Source organism: Anser cygnoides, chromosome 29 (genome assembly GCF_040182565.1).
Source record: "Anser cygnoides isolate HZ-2024a breed goose chromosome 29, Taihu_goose_T2T_genome, whole genome shotgun sequence".
NCBI classification, from domain to species: Eukaryota; Metazoa; Chordata; class Aves; order Anseriformes; family Anatidae; genus Anser; species Anser cygnoides.
The window spans coordinates 1,211,761-1,226,292 of NC_089901.1; positions in this window are offsets into that span (position 1 = coordinate 1,211,761).

The following is a 14,532-nucleotide window of genomic DNA, read 5'->3' on the forward strand; positions in this document are numbered from 1 at the left end:
CCAATAAACATTCTTGCCTCTCTTCTTCTGAGAACACCTGAAAACGTTACTCACGATAGGCCATGCCTGCCCTTTTTTCTTGTGTTGCTGGTACTTTCCACTAATATTCTGAGTAATTTTGTTCACTTAGAAATAATATTCTTCATTTTGGTTTTCCATTTAAACCAAATAAAGTGACATTGTTTCTTATATCCTTCCTCTGAGGCCTTTTGTGTAGCTGCAGGGACAGTGCCTGTGTGCAGAGGTGGAGGGGAAAAGAGTCGTGGCCCAGCAGTCCAGCCTGGGAGTGCCAGCTCTGGGTCCATGCAGAGCTGCTCTCCTGCCACTGCCACCCTCTCCTGCTGAGCCCTGCTGGCGGTGTAAGGCCTGGCTGCTCTTGTAGCTTGGTGCCAGTGCTGCTGTGTGGCCGTGCTGGGACCGCAGGCAGGGACAGGCAGTGGGCACTTGAGTGACACAGCTGGCTTCCAGAACAGCATTTCCCTCCTAAAAGGGCCGTGCCTGAACGCTCACGTCATCTTTTGGAGTTGCCGTCACATCAGAATGTGCTCAAAGAGAGTCCCAAATGCTCCCTGGGACACAGGATGTGCTGGGAGAAGAGCAGGGCCTGTCCAGGTGCAGGGGAGACATGGGAACAGAAACCCTTTGGTGCTGCTGCTATCTGCAGGCACAACGTACGCACATGGAGAGAGGAACAAGAGCGAGCACAAAGGCCATCAGCTATCCCTAGGGGTGTCATGAAGACCAGTGGGGCAGAGTGTCTTCAGGTCCCTTCATCCTGAGAGTAACAACCATGGGGCATGTGCCTGAATAGCACAGAACAGTCCAGATGGAAGGCACCTTCAGAGATCATCTAGTCCAAAGTGCAAGACGTGAAAGCAGCTCTGAGATGTGCTTCCTTGCACCTCCGAGGTCCCTGTGCCCATTCCTCATGCCTTGGGGCATCTCAGCGGAGGGCAGAGCAGGGCGATGCACCGCAGGGCTGAGGTGCCTTCCAGCCTCTGGCAGTGGCTGCAGGAGCCAGAGGGACCCTGCAAGTGTGCAGTGCACTGCCTGTGTGTGTGCAAGGCAGGGACCCGTGTCTCTGAAGAGCCCAGTGTGTATGAGCAGTACGTGAGGCCAGCTCAGATGTGGGCACCTCACAGAGCCCTGACATTTCTCTGTGCAGAACTCCAGTAATTACCCCCAGTGTTCCCATGAGATTTCTGTCACCCTCCTTGCACACGTTCATTGCAAATGCCTCTCTCTGACATATCACGCTACCCTGCCTTCTGGACTGGTGGCGACAGCAAACTGGAGGCTCTTGGTGACAGCCAACATGGCTTCACTAAGGGCAGATCGTGCCAGACAAATCTGGTGGCCTTCTACGATGGGCTTACAGCGTTGGTGGAGAGGGGAAGAGCAACTCACGTCATGAACCTTGACTTGTGCAAATCATTTGACGCTGTCCCACACCATATCCTTGTCTCTCAATTGGAGAGACGTGGATGTGATGGATGGATCACCTGGTGGGTAAGGAAGTGGCTGGATGGTCACCCTCAAGGAGCTGGAGTCTACAGCTCAATGTCCAAGTGGAGGTCAGTAAAGAGTGGTGTTCCTCAGGGGCCAGTATTGGGACCAGCACTGTTTTAACACTTTGTCAGTGACACGGACAGTGTGATTGAGTGCAATCTCAGAGACTATGCTGATGACACCAAGCTGGGTGGTGCATTCGATACACTGGAGGGAAGGGATGATATGCAGATGGACCTGGACAGGCTTGAGAGATTTTCCTGTGAGAACCTCATGAGAATGGCTAGAGAGCAGCTCTGAGGAGAAGGACCTGGGGTGTTGGTGGATGAGAAGCTCAACCTGTGCCGGAAATGTGAGTTTGCAGCCCAGAAAGCCAGCTGTATTCTGGGCTGCATCAAAGAAGTTTGGCCCAAAGCTTGAGAGAGGTGATTCTCTCCTTCCACTCTGCTCTCGGGAGACCCCTCCTGGATTACTGCATTCAGCTCTGGGGCCCCGAAATCAAGAAGGACATGGAAGTATTCGAAGGAGTCTAGAAGAGGCCAAAAACATGACAGAGGGGCTGGGGCACCTTTTCAATGAAGACTGGCTGAGAAAGCTGGTTCTCTTCAGCCTGGAGAGGCCCTATAGCAGCCTTCCAGTACCTAAAGGGGGCCTTTAGGTAATGTTTTAAAACTAGAAGAGGGTACTTTAAAATTAGGTATAAGGAAGACATTCTTTCCTTTGGGAGTGGTGGTCAATTTAACAGGTTGCCCAGAGAAGTTGTGGCTGACCCATCCATTGCCCCTTTGTGGCCAGAAGCCTCCCATGCCAAACCAAGCTGGAGACCCCCCCTGCAAAGTTGTTATTTAACCTCATCTTTTCTGCATGGGGCGTCCTCTGCACCACAGAGCCCAATCTCAGCTCCCACTTTGCCACAAGCGTTCTGCATGGGCGCTACAGGGCCTAACTCTCCCATGTCCTGCCCTGGCTCTGCCATCCTGCTGGGCAGGGGAGAGGGTGGTGAGAACAAAGGGATGAATTTGGGTGTGGAACGTGGGGCCTGGCAGAGACAAGGAGTCGAGGGAGAGGACAGGGTAAGGAGGCAAAGGCAGCACGAGCGGTGGTGTTGGTGCGGGGCCACGTTTGTGCCAGGAGCATGAGTGGGCATCAGGTGGCAGGAGGCGAGGGTGATACTGTAAAAGCCAGTCAAAGGAACTCTCTAAGACTCAATTTGGAGTTTTAGAAAGCAGGCGTTCTTTCATTGAGGTGCTGGACTTAGTGGGGATCACTCCACCTAGTGTGCTTACAGAACTGTTTGAGCTATAGGGGTTATATACAATCAAAACATACATGTTAATCAGATTTCCCCAAAACATATTCATGCTGTTTCCTGTAACTCATTAAAATCAGTAAATGTCTCTGACCCATGCACATTTGTTTCCGCTGGTGGTCTTTCAGGGGTCTCTGGTGGTCATCGGTAGTCTTCCTCACTATGTTCGTTAGTTGAATCCAGTTCTTGTCCATGCTCAAGCCATCTAAATCTTTCTTCTCTTCTTCTTTCATCTTAGGCATGCATACAAAGCTTAGTTGCTTACACATCCAAGGATATACGCATAGCATGAGTTCCTCGCCTAATCTTCTGACACATCCTCTAGGCCTGGGTCAGCTTGCCCTCATTCTGAGATACAAGTCTGGAGGCTCTTATAGATAAAGCTGGCTAATTAGTGAGTAAGGTAACATCAGGGATGAAATTTTCTAAACTTCCTTCTATCTAACAAAACCTAGTAAAGGTTTCACCTACCTGCTAATGAAGCTTTTCAAATTTGATGCCATTGTTCTGTCAAGGAAGAGACCATTTTTCCTTTCAGCTCGCTATCGAGGGGAGGCCAGGAAGCGCCTCCCAAGGCCGCTCACGCCAGCAGAGACAAGGCCGGGGCCGAGGGGAGGGGAGGAGGCTGGAAGGGCGGTGGTGAGTTCCCTGCCGCTGTGCGGCCTGGTTGCCCTGCAGGAAATGTGCTGGCCGGCAGGCCTTGTGAGGTCACCCAGTACGTCACAGAGCACCCCAAGGCAGCAGGGATGGCACTGGAGAGGTGGGTGGCAGAGCGCAGCCAGGGGCTGGCTGTGGGTCCCCTCTGCTGCAGCTGACTGATGGAGAGTGGTAGGAGGAGGGCAGGCAGGGCTCGTGGCAACTACGTTCACGGTTGCATTGCCACAGGCTGCTGCAGAGCTCGGGCATGGCCACCACAGCCCCAGCCCCTTGCAAGGCACCGCAGCTGCTGGTGAGAGAGGGAGTTAGGGGAATCTTATCAAGTAGAGATAGAGTGCTGACGGCATGAAACTAGGATCCTACTTAGTGTCTTTACTAACTATGGTGCTTGTGCAAATTAATTAAAGCAAGAAGCCTTGGGCCCCTTTACCAAGGTCAGTCTCTTAATAAGAGTGTGAGCCTATCTTAAGAAACTGGTAGAAACTGGTCCTGTGGATGGACAAGATCCAAGAAGCAACTGAGACTGCGCAGAGACAAGAGGTCAACTAGCGGTGATGAGGAAGAGTCATCAATCTTCATCCCCACGATCCCCGACGACCACCACCAGAATGCACTGCGCAAGCACAGATTGGAGGAGTTTATGGAAATGACTCCTTGGAACTAATTTTAATATGAAGCAGGGACAGGTTATGAATATGTATAGGCATATTGTGAAACTTCATGCATATGTAACTCTTTACTGCATATAACCAAGGCAAGTTGCCGTGTCAGGCGCGCACGACTTTGGCGGGACTACCCCCCATGCTGCCCAGCGCTGAATAAACATACCTACTTTGCAATCTTACTGATTGTGGAGTCCGTTTTCCGCAAGTCAGTTTGGCGAGCTAGCCAGGAGACGCTCTGCTCGGCTGCAGGATCGACTGCGGAGCGGATGCCCCTAGGTGCACCCTGAGTATTTTCCTCGGAGGAGCTTCCACTCTCAGCCGCTCACCGTGGAAGCAGACAAGGACCTCCTGAAGCTGCGGACAAACGGTATGTTTTACAGTACAGGAAGGGCCTGTAAGTCATACACGTGGTTGGGGCAGCTGGTTAATCGCGCAGAGACGTCTGGCGTGTAGCATAGTCCCCATGTGGGAGAAGGGTACCCTACAGGCTGACCAATAGAGCGGTCACGGGACATTTGGTGACCGATGGAGTGGTCAAGGGGTATTTGCTGACTGATAGAATCAAGGGGGATTTGCTGACTGATAGAGCAGCCGCTAGCGATCTTGGGAGTAGATCGAGCAAATCCGAGGTTACCGCTGCATCCCAGTTTTGGGAGCCAGGACGGACCTGTTAATGACTGTATACGAAGCAGGAGAAGGGTAAGCGGGCCTCTCAAAATTGTGACAAGGTTATCTGGGTAATATTTGCAGCTGCTGTAGGGATAATAATTCGAGTGTTGATAATTGCATATCTTACTTGTGGATGTCTGGGTATCTCATGTTGAAAGCATTTGTGTATGTGTTTGAGACAAAGTATTGTTGTGAAGTGAATTACTCCACAAGGAACACGGCCGGAGATGATACAAGCAAGTTTGGTTATTGTTTTAAGTGATATATTCTTGTGGTGTGAGCAAGAAGTGCAAGGGGCCTCTCTGTGTGATTGCGTGATTGTGCTGTGTGAGTGAGACGCAGCATCGCTGCGAAGCGAGTGCGGAGTTCTGATCCGCGGTTCCGTATTCTCCGCGAGGGGAGCGGCCGGAGATGAACTAAGTGCATGACAGACCGAAAAGAAGTGCTGTTTTATCCAAGCATTGATTGGTGGTGCCCGATATATGGGCCCGGCGGTGCATCTTGCAATCCTATTTCGTTCTTAAATGTTTTGAGTCTGACAAGGAGGAAGGTGGGAGCATTATCTAAGTAACAGTTTAAAAGTTTTGGTATATTTGCGGTGGTGTTTGGTGAGTTTCCCAAGTACGGGGGGAGGGGGGCTGACTGATTATCGAAGCAGTAGAGAGAGAGAATTTATTTAGGCCTCAATACCTTTTAAACCCCCATCTTGACAGATACACAGGAGTGATTCCTTGTTTCGTGTGGGCTTACTAACAAAGTGCATGAGAAAAATTAGCATTTGGCTTGAAATTCGGTCTTATTGAAATGTAAATTTTGTGGAAAAGGTGTTATTGTTTGTCTAGAAGACCGAAGGCTGAGTGCTTCGGGTGTTTCTCCGAAGTCCTGCGGATTTATGATTGGAACGGGGCTCATTAATAATCTGAAATAGTAAAGTTTGTATGTGGAAAGAAGAGTTTAATCCCAGAGGACTGGGACGTTTGGGAAGAAGATTAGGAAAAGATAGTAAAAACCTGCAATAAGAAGGTTTGCGTGGAAATTGAAACAAGGGACACTAACTAATATAAATAAATAAAAGGGAATGGGAAATCAAGGAAATGTGTAATATCCAAAACAAAGACGTCCAAAAGAAAGCTTCCTTGGGTGCATATTGGCACATTGGAAGGATATTGTTAGAAATGGGGGCACAGAAAGCAAGAGGACTTCCACTAAGTATTGCAATCAATGGTGGCCACTATATAAACTAAATGGCCACTTTATGGATCAATCAATTATAACAGTGTCTTGCAACTAATGTTGTTTTTGAGGAGAGCAGGAAAATAGGATGAAATGTTGTATACTGATACTTTGTTTCAGCATCTTGGAGGGAAAAGGGTATGGAATTAAGCTGGCCCCTGACTGAGCCTTTGGTGTTGGCAATAGAAAAGTACAGGCTGGAGAAAGATAAAGGAAGTGTTAAAAGGGTTGTTGAAGGTGTTAAAGGTTGTGTGGCATGTAGTATTTAACAGAGCTGTTTGATGCTGAATGAGCAGGGAAAGAGGATGTAGGAATGCTAATAGTTCCGCCTCAACCCGAGGCTGAGATCTCTAAATCATGGGTGTGAGCCCTCTGGGGCAGAGGGACAGTGATGGGTCCAAGAGAGTTGTCATGGAAACAGAACAGCAGCTAACTCTTAAAACAACCTGAGTTCATGTGTGAGCTCAGATTGCCAATGGGACCGCTCAGGGAACTGTCAACGATTGCATTCCCCTAACCGACCCACCCACTGAGACCCTAATCACCCCGGAAATACCAAAATCTGGTTAAACTGGGAATTGAGAATCTGTCCCAACAAGGTCCAAAAGAAACTCCTATGGAATTTTTGAATTTTTGGACCAACTTTGAAATGCAACGAAGAGGAAAAAAAACTAAAATAAACAGACAAAAATTTGGACCTGGCTTCAGAAAACAAACAGAGGCAATTGGCTAGCTTCTTTCTAGGGCAATCGGCCCCTGATATCAGAAAGAAATGGTCTCAGGCTGCAGGACAAACTTACAACAGTCAGGAATGACGGGGACCTGGGGCATCTACCCTAGCAGGTCCACCAGTTGAAATAAAGCTAGGAAACAAAGACAGAGGCCTGAATTTTTGTTGGTTACGGGAGCTTCTTTCTCTGTGTTAATTAGTCTGTAAATGTAATAGGAGCAACTGGCCAACAGGAAAAGGTGGTTTTTTTTTTTTTTTTTTTTGCAATGCTTGAAATTTAAATTGGGAAAAATGATTGGAATTACAAACTGAGAAAAACAGTCAAGTTTGGTTCATGGTACTAGATTTAAAGGGTGCCTTTTTCTGCCTGCCCGTGGCAACTGAAAGCCAGAAACTCTTTGCCTTTGAATGGGAAAAATCCTAATAGAGGATGGAAAACTCAGCTTACTTGGACAGTGTTACCACAGGGGTTCAAGAATAGCCCCACCATATTCGGGAAACAACTAGCCTGTGATCTTGAAGCTTGAAAGTCCCCTTCAGGAAAAGGGGACACTGTTGCAATATGAAGAAGAAAAGGAATGTGTATAATGGACTATTAGTTTACAATTTTTTTTTTCGGCACTAATACTGTGAACCCAGCCTCTTTCCTTAGTAACAGAGTTTCCAGATTACCCATTCATGATTGCATCAAGACCATGGACACTGTATACTCCAGCTGACCAGACCTAAAGGATACACCCCTAGAAGATGCGGAGGATTGGTATATAGATGGCAGCAGCTTCGTCCGCCAGGGACGTCGCCTCACAGGATATGCGGTAACAAACATCAGCCCAAAAGGTGGATATCATCGCCTTGATAAGAGCTTTTGAGCTGGCAAACATTTGGACAGATTTGAAATATGCCTTTGGTGTGGTGCATGCACACAGGGCAATTTGGAAGGAGAGAGAGGACTTTTATCTTCCTCAATTAAACATGCAGAAGAGATACTGAAACTACTCCAAGAAGTATACCTGCCTACTAAAGTTGACATTAAAGGACATCAACTAGGGGATACTGATATTGAAGAGGGAAATAGATTGGCTGATGCAGGAGCCAAAGGGGTGGCAGAAGGGGCCCCTAAGAGTCAAATTTTGGCACTAGTACCAAGAACAGAAAATCAGGCATTAACAAAAGCTTCAGAAAATGAAGTGTAATATTCTAAGATGTAAATGGAAAATGTTACCTGCAGGTTTAATGTAAATAAATGATGGGAGAATTGTGATATCATATTAAATTGAACGGTAATTGTAGAACATAATAAAGCATGCTGGGGAGCTGAAGTAGTATAAGAGTTTTTAAATAGAAAATGGATAGGGCCTAATTTGTATACCATTGTTAGACAGGTATAAAAGTAATCAAGCTCCAAACAGTGGCAAATTATTTTTTTGAACTCCCAAGAAAAGGCGGGTATCAGTATTTATCGGTATTAACTGACACCTTTTCAGGATGGCCAGAAGCATTCCCAACTAGAACAGCCAAGGCTCGGGAGGTAATTAAGATACAAGAAATAATACCACGTTTTGGAGTTCCAGCAACTATATCCTCTGACAGGGGACCACACTTTATCTCAAGAGTGGTACAAGAAATTAGCCGCCATTTGGGTACAGACTGGCAACTTCATATCGCCCTCAGTCGAGTGGCCAAGTAGAAAAAATGAACCACTTAATCAAACAGCAAATTGTGAAACTGGGACAAGATGCAAATTTGGTCTGGCCTCAGTCTCTTCCTTTAGCCCTTTTGCATATACCAAGGGCAAAGGAAGGGTTAAGCCCCTTTGAAATCTTATATGGATGACCCTATGGAATACAAAGAGGGATATCCATGCAAGCTGCGGATGAAATTATGACCTCCTATATGGTGGCCTTAGGTAAACAGCTCGATGAAATTGGACAGCATGTGAGTGGGACTCGGGGTAGAGGGTTAGATGGACCCGTGCACAATACACAACCTGGAGATTATGTGTATGTAAAGTCTCTTGCAGAGAAGACCTTGAAACCACAGCGGGAAGGACTGTTCCAGGTCACAGCGACAAGAATCAAGGAGCAGAATGCCTGGATCTATCACAACAGTGTGAAAAAGGCACCCAAGACCCCATGGAAGGTTACTCAGGTGCAACCTGGAAGGTTACATTTCTCACAGTCTTAATGGTATCATTGGTCAAGGAAACTGAACAGTGGGTGCACAATACCTATGTGAAACTCACCCAGGCAGTGAGTGATAGTTTCAACCTTTCTGACTGTTGGGTGTGCACAGTGCTGCCTAGAGGCAACCTAGAATTCCCCGTATGGGGCATACCCAGTATGAATTGGACATTGACCTTTGCGTACCCAAGAAATTGAACATGTCCATTTGGCAAGGATGATCGTGAACATCTAGGGGAGAGATTTGAACTAGTCCCACACGAAAATGTTAACGTATACACGAGATGCTTAAATGATAAAACCTCATGCGTAGGTACAGGTCCATTTAGTTATTTAGCCCAGGAACCTGACAACTGTAGTATGGCAGAATATGTAGGAACTTTTAATCTTACTAAAATTAGAGATTATGGTGTAGATGTCACAATATGTGCTGATAAAAAGGATACGAACTCAGGATCTCACGGCCTCAATTCTCTCATGCAAATTTGCAAGCTACAAAAAGGATTATATTGGCTATGTGGAGATGGGCGTGCTAGGAAAAGCTTACCCTTAAATTGGAAGGGTCATTGTATCGGGGGCTATCTTAGCCCTCGAGGGGGTATACTCACTAAACCACCTCCGGGAATAGTCCGGACCTTATGGAGACAAATACGTACTGTTCCGAATAACCCCCTCGTGATGAGACCCATGGGATTCCATAGTTTTGTAAGGTGGTTGATTCCATCCCTGGGAATAAGTGAAACAGAAAAAGCTATAATATCTCAGCCACATTAGAAATTATTGAAAATACCACAGCTGATGTTCTTTTGGCATTACAGGAAGAAATTTCCTCCCTACACAAAGTAGTACTTCAGAATAGGATGGGATTAGATATGCTTTTAGCCAAGGAGGGAGGACTGTGTACAGTCATAAACCAAACTTGCTGTGTATATGTTAACAAAAAAAAACAGATTGAGACTGACCTGGAGAAGATTTGGGAAAGGAATAAAATTTTGCATGCAGTAGTTCAGGATGACACGTCCTGGGGATTTACAGACTTGGTAGAAAAATTGACTTCCTGGCTGTCAAACCTAACCTGTCTGAAACAGTTGTTTATCACAATAATCGTGGTCGTGGTTTTGTTCATGGTTCTTTGTGTAGTGATCTGATGTACCTTATGGTGTTTTAAGAGTACAGGAAACTCCTACAGCGAGTGGAAAAAGAACCAACTCAGACGGAAACTGGAGTCTAACAGATACTTTGAAGGAGTGTTAGATAAACACTATATTGAACCTAGAAATAGTAAAAGAATTTACTAACTTTTTAGAAAAGGCGGGACTGAGAGAGGGAGTTAGGGGAATCTTATCAAGTAGAGATAGAGTGCTGACGGCATGAAACTAGGATCCTACTTAGTGTCTTTACTAACTAAGGTGCTTGTGCAAATTAATTCAAGCAAGAAGCCTTGGGCCCCTTTACCAAGGTCAGTCTCTTAATAGGAGTGTGAGCCTATCTTAAGAAACTGGTAGAAACTGGTCCTGTGGATGGACAAGATCCAAGAAGCAACTGAGTCTGCGCAGAGACAAGAGGTCAACTAGTGGTGATGAGGAAGAGTCATCAATCTTCATTCCCACGACCCCCGACGACCACCACCAGAATGCACTGCACAAGCGCAGATGGGAGGAGTTTATGGAAATGACTCTTTGGAACTAATTTTAATACGAAGCGGGGACAGGTTATGAATATGTATAGGCATATTGTGAAACTTCATGCATATGTAACTCTTTACTGCATATAACCAAGACAAGTTGCCGTGTCAGGCGCGCACGACTTTGGTGGGACTACCCCCCGTGCTGCCCAGCGCTGAATAAACATACCTACTTTACAATCTTACTGATTGTGGAGTCCGTTTTCCACAAGTCACTGGGACAAAGGCAGATCCTGATACAGAGCCAAAAGAAAAGGAGGTCATTAGTGAATAAGCTGAACAAGACTGGACCCAGTACTGACCCCTGGGGGTCACCGGTAGCTACAGGCTTCCAACTAGACTTCACACCATTGAGCACAACCCTCCGAGCTCTGCCATCCACGCAACTATCAGTCCACCTCACTGTCCACTCATGTAGGCCATGCTTCCTGAGCTTGTCTATGAGGATGTTATGGGAAACAGTGTCAAAAGCCTTTCTGAAGTCAAGGTAGACCACATTCACTGCTCTCCCCTCATCTACCCAGCTAGTCATCTCATCACAGAAGGCTATCAGGTTGGTTAAGCATGATTTTCCCTTCCCATTCCTAGTATGGTCTGGGGACCAGCTTGCTCCTGACAAATAGAGCCTGAGGCACAGACCCCCACCTGGAGCAGCTTCCAAAGAGCCCGTTTTTCGCTGCCCGTGGAGAATCCCACACAGGACCAGCCCAGGAAGGTCGGCACCCCACGAGAGGGACCCCACACCAGAGCAGGGGGGAGAGCGACAGTGAAGGAACAGTGGAAACAAAGCACCATGGACTGATGGCAGCCCCTGCTCCCAGCCCCCCTGCGCCACTCAGGGCAGGGAAGAGGTGGAAGAGAGTGGATGGGGGAAGGTGCCCCCAGCTTGTTTTTCTGTTCCTCTCTGTTCCCATCAGCAATAGGTAATCAATTTTATTCATCTTCCTATGCCAAGTCTGTTTTGCCCGTAACGATAATTGTAGAGTGATCCCCATTGAGGTACACTTGAGGAACCCTTGAGGTACACATCTTCATTTATCAGGGAACTGGCTTTCTGAGAAGCCCCGACTCCCCTAGTCTGAATTTATATCAGCAATCTCTCCTCCTTCTTCCACTCTGCATACTCCTATTTGAAGTGACTGGGCTGGCCACACTTAAAACATCTTCTCAAAGCCTGTCCCTGCCAGGATTTAGGCTGCAACACAGGCAGCTTTCCTTTCTGCCATTCCTTCGTCTCTCTTCCTCTCCTTGCCATCCTAGGCCCTCTGTCTCCAACCCTCTGCCTCACTACCCAGTATGCTGTTGTCCTGGTTCCAGTTAGGACAGAGTTAATTTTTCCTCATAGTAGCTGGTAGGGTGCTATGTTTTGGATTAGGATGAGAAGAGCGCTGATAACATGCTGATGTTTTAATTGTTGCAGAGCAGTGTTTACACCAGGCCAAGGACTTTTCGGCTTCTCGCTCTGTCCTGCCAGCGAGCAGGCTGGGGGTGCAGCAGGAGCTGGGAGGGGACAGACCCAGGACAGCTGACCCAAACTGGCCAAAGGGGTATTCCATACCATCTGACGTCATGCTAAACAATATATAGGGGTGGCTGGCCGGGGTGGGGGGCCGGCTGCTCGGGGATAGGCTGGGCATCGGTCAGCGGGTGGTGAGCAATTGCATTGTGCATCACTTGTTTCTTACACATTATTATTATTAATACTATTATCATTATCACTATTATCATTATTGTTATTATTATATTCCTGTCTTAATAAACTGTCTTTATCTCAACTCACAGGCTTCACTTTCCCGTTTCTCTCCCCCATCCCAGAGAGGGAGGGGGGAGGGTGAGTGAACGGCTGTGTGGTGTTTAGCTGCCAGCCGGGTTAAACCACAACAAACTGGCAGGCAGTTATTTGGAAGTTCTCTTTAATGACTTCAATTTGATTCTGCCTGAGACTTTCTCTGGGAGCAGAGGACTCCCCTACGGGCAATGGAAGAATCAGTCCTGCATCATAGTCAGAGGTAGTAACATGGTAGGAACATGGGGTAATCTCAAATTCATTTCAGTCCTGGTATCCAAGAGATTTCCAATTTTAGATCAGAGGTGTGGGGATTTATTTATTTATTTATTTAGTATTGCTTTTTCTAGCTGCCGCACCACACCTGAGCAGTGTTTCTAAGGCATAAATCCTGGGCATTCTGCTGCACTCCAAGTGAAAACCTTGTGGATCCTCAGAGGAAATGAGACTGTCCCTTTTAGTGCAGAGGGTCCTTCAGAGATGACGGCCAGTCTGTACATCAAGGCTGGTCTCAGCTGCCCTGTGCTGGCATCTCCTTGAGTTGCAGGACAATTGCACTCAGAGGTTCTCCTGAGAAGAACCTGGAAACTGCTGAGTGCGGAAGAATCCAGGCTCAAAGTGCACATCTCCAGACCCCCTCACCCTGTCCCTGTACTCCCCTTCCCCCAAGCACCCCGAGGGCTCACTCCCTGTGCATGTGAAACCCCCATCCCCAGCCAGCCTGGAAACAAGAACAGCAGCAGCACGGTGAGGTGGAGAAGCCAGCAGGAATGCCAGTGTGCTGCTGCCAGGGGAGGCAAGGCCAGGGAGGGACAGACGGACATTCAGCAGACCCTCCTCTGCTGCAGCTCTGCCTGCAGAGGAGGCAGCTCCTGCTGGGGACACCGGGGGCTTGAGGGCAGAGGCTGTGCTGGTGGGAGAAGAGAGCAGGGGGTGTCCCAGGGAAGGCGCCTGCCCTGCAGGGGATGGCAGGGAGGTGCCTGAGCCCTCCCTCGCACAGCATTTCTGGCAGCAGCTCCCTCCCACTGCTTGCCCGTGTCCCTGCTGCCTGCCCATGTCCCTGCTGGGAGTGCGTTCTCTGTCCCAACATCTCCTCCCTGTCCACACTCACAAACCCCCAACCCCAAAAGCTGTGTGCTCAGCTCTGCCCTGCACAGGACTCCTGAGTCCATGGGCATCACAGGGGCTCCAGCTACTAAAAAGAAGATCTGGTAAGTATTGAGGAGACCACAGACTTCATATTGGTGCAGTCTCCAAGCTAAGGTGGCTGAAGGGACTTTGTCAAGTTCGTTGCTGACACACTGGTCTGTCAGTGCAGTCAGTACTCTAGGAGTCTCAGTCTCCTGTACAATCTTGAAAATCCATTGTCATGAAACCTGCCTCCCCTCCACTGCAGGAATCTGAAAAGCACAGAAATGAAAAAGCCTTCCCCTTCAGATAAACCAAGCCTCGGCCTTCCTCTTGAAATGCCCCCTCATAAATGCCATTCTCTAAAGCATCTTCTACTCCACATTAACTGTAGAATAAGACCAATCCTGACAGATGCTACCAGCCGTTGGATGTGCCAGCTGTAGAATACCCCTTTGGCAACCCCATCTGCATTGCCGTGCTGCCAGAGACTCACAGTGTCAAGAGTCTGCAGATCTATCCTGCCACACGCTGCCCTCTGATCTTGTGCTCCTCATTGCCTCCAAGCACTCTCTCCTTCTCTCCTCTCCCTGTGCCACCTGCAGTCAGAGCCCCCAGCCCTGATACGCTGTGCAGAGGAGCTGCTCCTGGGCAGAGCTGTCTCTCTGCAGTGCTGCCCGCTTGCCAGGAGCTCCCCTTGAGCCCAGGAGCCCGGCCCAGCTCAGCAGTACAGCACCCGACCATGGCATCGCTTGCTCTGTGCCATTGGGCTCCCTCGAGGTGTCCCCAAGGCCTCAGGGCTGACAGCTCCTGAAGGCAGCAGGGTCTCTCCTGGGGTGTGGTGTCTGAAGCAGACTGAAGTCATCACCGACTGATCCTCTCTGAACAAAGGGAAGATGCATTTTAGAAGTGTAATTTTTGCTATTAGAGTGAGGATGTCTACCATGAGTACAAATGATACCCTCCCTTAAAACCCCATTCC